Below are 9949 nucleotides of genomic sequence, written 5' to 3' on the forward strand. Positions count from 1 at the left end.
CCTGCTTGGTAATGTATGCTGCCCTCTCCTGCCCCCCTGGACAGAAAGCTCCCTGAAGACATGCACTGTCTGTCTTGTTCCCCACTGTACCCCCTGCAGCAAGTTCAGGCCCACATGCCAGGTGCCCAGAAAACTTGTCCAATGCATAAAGGAATGAATATTTCCAGTGACAGCGGGCTCACTACCATAGAGGATACTTCCTCGGGGCTTTTGCACATGCTGTTCCCTCTGTTTTCAATGCGTTCCCCCTGCTATCTGCACAGCCAGACTCAGACCTCATTCAGTGCTGCTCAGCGCCACCTCTTCAGTGAAGCGGTGTGTTCATTAACTGGTGTCTTCAGGGAACTGGTCTTCATTAACCTCATGGCCCAAAGTGGCTGCTTGTGCTCCAACCAACATGTCCCCATTTCAGCAGGAAGGAGAGAAGGGGAAGTAGGGAGCATGTCCTGTCTCTTTAAGGGTTTGATTCCAGGCTCTTCTACCAGGTGACCTAGGACAAGTCATTGAACCTTTTTTGTTATCTTTGTAAAAGGAGAATATTTGCACTTCTTTGAAAGGTTATGAATTAATACCTGTCAAACACTTGTAACAGGGCAATGCATAAGCACACAATGCATTTTAGCAACTATTATTATTAACTAGAGGCCTGTTCCACGAAATTCGCCTGTGCAAACAGCATGTGCAAACATCAGGCAAACAGAGTGGTTAGGAGCAATCAGGCAGGCAGGTAGGCGAGTGGTTAAGAGCCAGCGGTCCCGGATTGCGAGAGGGCACAGGCCGGCTGAGGGACACCCCACCCCAGTCCTGCTCCCTGACCACTAGCTAAAACCGGCTCTTCCCCTGGTCCTTTCTACCTCCTTGCTCCACGTTTTTCTCGGCACATACCTCCGCAGGGGCAGTACATCATCTTTATTACTCACGGCTGCATCCCAGGCCTAGAATATTGCAGGTACTTGGCAGTGTTTGTTGAACGAATAAACAAAGCAACAAGATAGCCCAATTGATTTTTAAAATACGAGGAGAAAAAATTCTAGTTTTACGCACCCCAGATATTTTTTTTTAAACAAATGAAAGCCTGGGCGTTTTGAGCTTAGCTCTCAGAAGAATGCAAAAGAGATAAACCTTCCCTCCCCACCCCCCTTTTCTTTCCCTTCTGCACACAGAAGGAGAGAGGCAAGCCAAGCCGATTGCAGCGTTGAGAGCCAAAAGCCAATTCCCTCTCGCTCCACGTCAGCACTCCAGCTTCTAGGAAAATCTTCCCGTCTCGGAGGGCCCGGGGCAATCCGAGGGCTGAGGGCTGCCGCTGGCCTAGGTCACATCCCCTCCGCAGCCCCGAGGCCAGGCTCTCTGGAAACTTGCTGTCAGCAGCCCCATCAGCTGGCAAGGGAGGTCGGGGTTCTCTCCAAATGCCTGGGGAACCTCCCTGTTGGGTCACATTCCGGCCGGGGGGACCCTGGGATGACTAGGGCTTGGTGGCCGCCAGCGCGGATTGGGAGGTAGCAAGATTCAGCACTTCTGAGCTGGAAAAAGCAGTGCCGGGTATTATTTTGGGAACAGACAGTCATGAGAAGCTCCAAGAGCTGATTGAGGAGGCTATTAAAAGCAAGACAATGTATTTCGACATGAACCAGGCCGGGGAGACACCTCGCTCCCTGCCACGACCACGGAACGGGGCGTTCTTTCCCGATGAGGTGAGCCTTTCCGTCCCCTGGAAATGGGGAAAGCCTCTCCGGCTGCCCAGCCGCCGCCCGCTCCTTCTTCCCGGCCAAGCCCAGCTGGGCATCTCGTCCGCCTCCTGGGCCGCGTGACGGGGTGAGGGTCCTGGGCAGCCAGCTCTCACGCAGTCAGCACTCAGTCGACATTCGATAGGATTATTTACTGAGTACCCACCAGTTCCAGACATCATTCCAAACCCCGGGTAAGACAGGCATGCCCCATTTTCCTAGTCTAGTGGGGAGATGAGTCAGAACCAAGTAAATAAGCAGATGAGACAATTTCATGGCCTGTTATTCGCCCAATGAACCTTTTTGAGGTCCAACCGTATGCCAGGTGTCATCCTAGGTGCTGAGGACACGGAGTGACTAAAACTGCCTTCCTGCCCTGTGGAGTCGCGATGTTAGCTGGGAGGCAGGGGAGACATGTAATACTCAATGCACCGATGATTTATCTGTGGTGTTACATGTCACACGGAAATGCACAGAGATTTGCAGGGTGAGGTCCAGGTTTAGGGCAGAGAAGCGTGTTTTGGAGATGAGGGTCATTCAAGAACACTTTCTGAAGATGACACTGAAATTGAGGTCCGGGGGATGAAAGAAGCCAATTGTGAGAGATTGTGGGACAAAGGGGAAGGGAAGAAGCTCACAGGCCATGAGGTGGGACCAGGACAAGGAAGGGTAGTGAGGCTGGAGTGGGAGAGCAAACAGGAGAGGGAGGGAGATGAGGTTGGACAGGCGGGCAAGGCCGGGTCTTGGAGCCACTGTATTAGCTCTTGTTCCCTGGCCTAAGGGAACAGTGTGTATTCATCACAGTTTCTGTGGGTCAGAAGCACCTTAATTGGGTGATGTGGCTGCCTTATCTGAAGACTTGGCTGGAAGCCTCCGTTCCTTCCCATGTGGACCCCTCCGAAGGGCTGCTTGAGCATCCTCACAACATGGCGGCTGGCTGCCCCCAGAGCGAGTGATCCAAGAAAGCAAGGAAGCAGCCTCAGAAGTCACACATTTGGGCAAGATGCTAGCGCTGCACAGAGTGGAGGGGACTTCACAAGTGGGCAGGCACCCTGGGACCCTCTTGGAGGCCAGCTGTGACAACCACGGTGTTTGCATTTTATCTAAGAGGGATGGGAAACCTCTGAAGTGGTATCTTTGCTTGATCTGGGTACTTGCATGACATCTGTATGTAGAGGCAAGCTGATCGTCACTTTTGGTACCATTATTGAGTGCTGACTGTATACCAAGCACTGCATAGGGTTTTATTGGCCACAACGTCACCTGATCCTCATGTCTCCCCAAGAGATAGGTGTAAGTCCATTTTACAGATGGGGAAGCTGAGACTTCCTCAAAGATGCACTATCCAACAGAGCCAGTGGATTCACCCAAGTCAAGAGAGAAGAGAGGGGATGGGAGGAGAGAGAGAGCAGCTTGGGGGAAGGCCCAGCACTGAGGAAGGACACAGAATCTGGGGGCTCTGAGTATTTCTAGAGGGCAGGATCATGGAGTTCAAGGGTGTAAGAGGTGAGCGGTGAGGCTGGGTAGATTTGATAGGTCTTTGTAGGCCACATATGGGAATGTGGATTTTATCCCAGTGGAGGGTTTTAAGCAGAGGGAATGACATGATTGGATGTCCCCGTTAGATTTTAAAGTTTAGGAAAGACCGTGAAGGGCAGAGTGGACTTGTTGGGGGTGCGTAGGAGAGAAGCTGAGAGAGCAGCGAGGAGGACGTGTGGAGTTCCCAGGAGGGAGATGTGGGGGTGCCCTGGCAGGGCTGGTCATGCAGGGAGGAAGACAGGGGTGGAGTCAAGAGATTTTTAGGAGGGAAAATGTGGCAGTGGGAGGGGAGGACAGAGTCAAGAATGGTGCCTGGCTGAGGGAGCTGGGAGAATAGAGTCAAAGCTCACCAGACCCCCGACCACCCTCTGTGGTGTCTCCAGCATTTGTGTTCCAGGGGGACAGTTCCTGCTGCTGCTGTCATTCACTGCTGCTCCCTCAGCATGGTGGCCTTGTCTACCAAGTAGAAGCAAGGCCCTTCCATGTCTTCTAGTGTCCCCACCCCATCCCTGCCACTCAGCCAGAGCCAGGTGCATGGAATAAGCCAGTACATGGATAGATATTTGATGGGGAGCTTTAGTCTCAGAGCAATTGAGATGACACATGCCAGGCTGTGTAGCCTAGTGGGTAAGGCTCTAGAGCCAGGTGGCTGGGGTTCAGTTCCCACCTCTGCCACTTACTGGCTGTGCAACCTGGGGCAAGCTACATACCTCTCTGTGCTACAATTTCCTTCTCTGTACAGTGATAATCATAGGGTTGTTGCGAGGATTCAGCGCGTTCATGCCTGCCACACGCAGGTGCTCGGTAAGTGCTCACTGTGATGGATAGATCAGCACAGGCAAACCTCCTTCTATTGAACTTTGCTTTTTTGTGCTCCACAGATGTTGCTTGCTTTATTTATTTTTAAAAATATATTTTTTATTGATTTTTAGAGAGAGAGAAAGGGGGAGGGATAGAGAGATAGAAACATCCATAAGAAAGAAACATCATGGGCTTTGCAGCGGCCGCCGCCCCGGAGTCACCTGTGACCAGCCACGGTGAACCCCACCGTGTTCTTCGACATCCCCGTTGACGGCCAGCCCTCGGGCCGCGTCTCCTCCGAGCTGTTTGCAGACGAAGTTCCAAAGCAAGAGGTGAGCGGTGAGGCCGGGTAGATTTGATAGGTCTTAGTAGGCCACATATGGGAATGTGGACTTTATCCCAGTGGAGGGTTTTAAGCAGAGGGAAAGTTTAGGAAAGTCCGTGAAGGGCAGAGTGGACTTACTGGGGGTGCGTAGGAGAGAAGCTGAGAGAGCAGCGAGGAGGACGTGTGGAGTTCCCAGGAGGGAGATGTGGGGGTGCCCTGGCAGGGCTGGTCATGCAGGGAGGAAGACAGGGGTGGAGTCAAGAGATTTTTAGGAGGGAAAATGTGGCAGTGGGAGGGGAGGACAGAGTCAAGAATGGTGCCTGGCTGAGGGAGCTGGGAGAATAGAGTCAAAGCTCACCAGACCCCCGACCACCCTCTGTGGTGTCTCCAGCATTTGTGTTCCAGGGGGACAGTTCCTGCTGCTGCTGTCATTCACTGCTGCTCCCTCAGCATGGTGGCCTTGTCTACCAAGTAGAAGCAAGGCCCTTCCATGTCTTCTAGTGTCCCCACCCCATCCCTGCCACTCAGCCAGAGCCAGGTGCATGGAATAAGCCAGTACATGGATAGATATTTGATGGGGAGCTTTAGTCTCAGAGCAATTGAGATGACACATGCCAGGCTGTGTAGCCTAGTGGGTAAGGCTCTAGAGCCAGGTGGCTGGGGTTCAGTTCCCACCTCTGCCACTTACTGGCTGTGCAACCTGGGGCAAGCTACATACCTCTCTGTGCTACAATTTCCTTCTCTGTACAGTGATAATCATAGGGTTGTTGCGAGGATTCAGCGCGTTCATGCCTGCCACACGCAGGTGCTCGGTAAGTGCTCACTGTGATGGATAGATCAGCACAGGCAAACCTCCTTCTATTGAACTTTGCTTTTTTGTGCTCCACAGATGTTGCTTGCTTTATTTATTTTTAAAAATATATTTTTTATTGATTTTTAGAGAGAGAGAAAGGGGGAGGGATAGAGAGATAGAAACATCCATAAGAAAGAAACATCATGGGCTTTGCAGCGGCCACCGCCCCGGAGCCGCCTGTGACCAGCCACGGTGAACCCCACCGTGCTCTTTGACATCCCCGTTGACGGCCAGCCCTCGGGCTGCGTCTCCTCCGAGCTGTTTGCAGACGAAGTTCCAAAGACAGCAGAAAACTTCCGTGCTCGGAGCACTGGGGAGAAAGGCTTTGGTTACGAAGTTTCCTGCTTTCACAGAATTATTCCGGTATTTATGTGCCAGGGTGGTCGCTTCACACACCACAATGGCACAGGCAGCGAGTCTATCTATGGGGAGAAATTTGAGGATGAGAACTTCATCCTGAAACATACAGGTCCTGGCGCCTGTCCACGGCCAATGCTGGAGCGAACACAAACGGTGCCCAGTTTCTCATCGGCGCTGCCAAGCCCGAGTGGGTGGGTGGCAAGCATGTGGTCTTCGCCAGGTGACCGAAGGCCTGGACATTGTGACAGCCATGGAGCGCTCTGGGTCCAGGAATGGCAAGACCAGCAAGAAGACCACCATTGCTGACTGTGACAACTCTAATAAATTTGGCTTGTGTTTTATCTTAACCACCAGGCCATTCATTCGGTAGCTCAGGAGAGCACCCCTTCACCCCGATTTGCTGGGAATGTTCTATAATCTCTGTGCTCTTGCCACAGTTCATTGGGTTCCATCATTTCCTTACCCCCTTCCCAGTCTAGCTGGATTGCAGAGTTAAGTTTATGATTATGAAATAAAAACTAAGCAGTTGTTTGTCAAAAAAAAAAAAAAAGAAAAAGAAAAAGAAAGGAAGGAAGGAAGGAAGAAACAGCATTGACTGACTGCCTCCTGTACGCCCCCTACTGGGGATCACAACTGGAGCATGTGCCCTGACCAGGCATCTAACTGGTGACCTCTTGGTTCATGGGTCGACGCTCAACCACTGAACCACAGAGGCCGGACAGATGTTGCATTTTTAAAAAATTAAAGGCAAGACCCTGTACCAGCAAAAGATTATGACTCACTTCATTGCAATACTCGTTTAATTGGGGTGGTCTGGATCGGAACCTGCAATATGTCCGAGGCCTGCCTGTCGATCTCACAGTTCTGCTTCTCACACACCTGTGCCTGTCTCACGTTCTGCCTTTAGACATGTGGAAGTCCAGAACGTTCTCAGCTGCTGTCTACTTTTCAGCCAGGAAAGGGCTGATGGTCAAGGTGACTGACAGGTGGAGAGGACACCTGGGTTATAAATGCAGCGAGAGGACCAGTGAGGTGTGAGGTGCCTCATCAGAGCTGCCCAAGTCCATTAGAATATTCCTGGTGTCGAATCAGTTGTACGGGCAGGAGCAGTAAGTGGTGCCTCAGCAGAAATACCTGCGTTTCTTATTTATGAGGCTGTCAGAGGGGAGAGATTCTAATAAAAGGCTTCCCCGGTGATTCAAGGTCTCCTGCAGCCCAGATGGCGTGCAGTCTCCCCGGGCCTTTCTCCCCAGGGCCACCTGGACGCCTTCTATTTGCTTTGATTCAGCTCCTATTGCGCTTTTTCCTCTGATGCTGGCCCGTTCCCACCCAGCTGAGAGCCTCTATTTCTGGGACTTTTTGTGGATAATGGAGTGGGCAGAAGCTCCCCACCCACCCCCCTCGGAGCATCCCTTCAGAAAAGGGAGAGTGCTCTGGCGAAGTGAAAAACAGTGGGTGGTTCAGTTCAAAAGGACAAAATATTTCTTGCCCTGGCGCTGGGAGAGGAAAGAAATTGTCTGAGGCACCGAAGAACAGCTAAACTAAGAAGCCGAAAGCTGCAGTCCATAAGGGCAAATTAGGTGACTCAGCTGCGACTCCCCTGGATCCAGTCCTTGTAGCATGAATGCGCTTTAAAAGGGAAAAATGCTTAACCGTGACAAAGAGTGGGCTCCATAAAAATGTGGCTCAATGCTGATTCTACCGACTTCCAAAGGGCAGCCCCCTCCAGGCCGCCGGCACCTGCGGAGATCTCGACGGGCCTCCTAGGCCTGAGCCTGGGTGGGACCGAGTCTAAAATTATCCCTGAGAATGAGTCTGGCAGAGGAGGGCCCAGCGTGCTCATTTCCTGCCTCCATTCTGGCCTCCAAGACCTCGGCTCCCAGGGAGGCCTCTGGGCGGCAGGGGCCGCAGTGCCCAGGACATGGGCCTTGTTGCCCAACAAAGTTAGGTTCAAGTTGGGATGGTTGTGTGGACATCCACCCACAGAGCCTCAGTTTGCTCATCTCTAAACAGGGCTCACAGCATAGAACCTGGTTGGGGGTGGTGGTGAAATGAGCTGGATCGTGGAAAGAACCTGCTTCAATGCCCTGGATATAGCGACTGTTAAATAAAAGGAGGCTTGGAGGCGAAGGGCATGGACTGCAGTCTTAATCCTGGTTTAATCACTACTCACTCCTTGAGCGTGGGTGGAAAGCTTTTTAAATTTTAATGTACATTTTAGCACTTATTATATGCCTGGCTGTTCTTAGCATCACATCCTTACATCAAACTCTATGGAAGGCATAGACAGTGTACCCATTTTACAGAATGGGTAAATGACTCTGGGGCAGAACCAAGGATCTGGTTCTAGAGCCTGTACTTTTACCCTACCTCTCAGGTGCCCTAACTCAGTGCTCCTGCCAGAACTGTCTACAGTGACGGGAATGTTCTGTTCTGAGCCGTCTAACTCCGTAGCCACTAGCCACATGTGGCTTTTGACCAGGTGAGGTGTGGCTTGTGCAACCGAAGAACTGACTTTTATTTAATTGTTAATGACTTTAAATCTTAGTAGCCACCTGTGGCTAGGGGCTACCATATCAGGCCGCACAGAGCTAGCCCCTCTTACTGTTAGTGTGTTACTCTTCAGGGTCAACAGCAGGAATTTATCGATGACCCTAGTTCAGAGCCTGGCATATAGTAGCTGCTAAGTTAGGGGCTGCTCTTCATAGTGTTGCTAAGTAGGGAGATTGTCTTCAGAAGACAATGGTCTGCAGGCTTGCAGCAAGAAAAGGAAGCTTCATTCATGCCTTGGGTGGCCAACGTGTCCCAGCGTGCCCAAGAATTCCCCATTTTAAAACTGGAAGTCCCTCGCCCTAACCGGTTTGGCTCAGTGGATAGAGCGTCGGCCTGTGGACTCAAGGGTCCCAGGTTCGATTCCGGTCAAGGGCATGTACCTCGGTTGCGGGCACATCCCCAGGAGGGGGTGTGCAGGAGGCAGCAGATCGATGTTTCTCTCTCATCGATGTTTCTAACTCTCCCTCTCCCTTCCTCTCTGTTAAAAGTCAATAAAATATATAAAAAAACGAAAAAACTGAAAGTCCCGCAGCCCGGGAACCTCCTCGATCCCAGGCGAACCAGACGTGGCCCCCTCGCCTCAGGTGATGTACAGAGTCCACAGGAAATGGGGGTCCCTCCATAGGCTCCCTAAAAGGAAACTCCCACAGCCTCACAGGCTGCAGCCCAATATTTGCCACAAGCAAGCCATCTGCCCTCTATGAGCCTCAGTTTCCCTTTCAGACAGTTAGGGAGAAGGTTTCTCTGCTTGCAGGTGGCTGCAAGGAGCTCAAGGTACCACCAGGCTGGAGCACAGTAGGTGGGCAGAGAGGGCTGCTCCTGGGGGGAGGAGCGCAGGTAAGCTGTCCTGTTGGGTGAGACAGGCTTCAAGGTGAGGTGGGTGGGGCTTTTCCCTGTAGCTCTTTGTGGGACAGCGTCTTCAGCAGGAGGTGTCAGGGCCGAGGGAGGCCTGGAATACCGGGTGGCCCCGCGGGTAGAACCAGCGCCTCTAAAGTTCAGGTCTCTCGGTAAGAAAGTGTGTGGGTGCGTGGGGTCCTGATGAGTCACCAGCTGTGGTGTTCCCGGAGTTCTATGAGAGCTCGCAGGAATAGCTGAAATAGCCATCTTCAAAGCTGCCTTATCGCTGGGCCCCGACTTTCCCGCGCCGCGTGCGGACCAAGAGGCAGGTCTAGGCTGAGTTTGGAAAGAGCGTCCTGGCCGCCCAGCGTGTCTCGCCCTCTTCCCACCGGCCTTCCTGGCTCCGTGGCCCCCTGATGGGAGCGGCCTGATGGGAGCCCCGCGTGGCATCCCACCCGAATTCTGGAGCCCGCGCAGAGTTCACGACTCCCGTCCCTTTATTTTCCTGTTTATTCAGAGCGTGTGTAAACACATGGGTTGCCTGGTTTCGGCGTCTCTTTGGCCATTTCATTATTGCTGGAGCCTCTGAGCATCACTGGAAACCTTGGGTTTTCTAAATGAATCTAAAAATATACTCTTTAAAAAAAAAAGTCTTGGAGTTGGACAGAGTTGACACAAGGCACGGTTATTTATTTCTTTTCCCTCGTCCCTCCCCCCTTCCCCTCCCCCTCTTCCTCCTCCTCCTCTCACCATCCCCAAATACAAAAAAATATGGGCAGCTGGAGGCCCCGAGGGACAGGGAAAGGCCCCTGGGTCAGTGTCCAGGGGCTCAGGCCACCTGGGGTGTTGGGGTGAGCCCTAGGCCCCTTTGACTGGGAGGTACCCACTTGGAAGCTGGGGGGCTGGGGAGCCCGGGCAGGACTTATTAAAAGTGCAGTGGGCGAGGCGAGGCGGCGG

At 52.4% G+C, this 9949-nt stretch overlaps 1 pseudogene; it reads left to right on the forward strand.

The window, feature by feature from the left end:
• Positions 1-3208: 3208 nt before the first annotated feature.
• On the forward strand, positions 3209-5987 carry LOC106726083 (annotated as a pseudogene).
• Positions 5988-9949: the final 3962 nt, after the last annotated feature.

Source organism: Myotis brandtii, unplaced genomic scaffold (genome assembly GCF_000412655.1).
Source record: "Myotis brandtii unplaced genomic scaffold, ASM41265v1 scaffold225, whole genome shotgun sequence".
NCBI classification, from domain to species: Eukaryota; Metazoa; Chordata; class Mammalia; order Chiroptera; family Vespertilionidae; genus Myotis; species Myotis brandtii.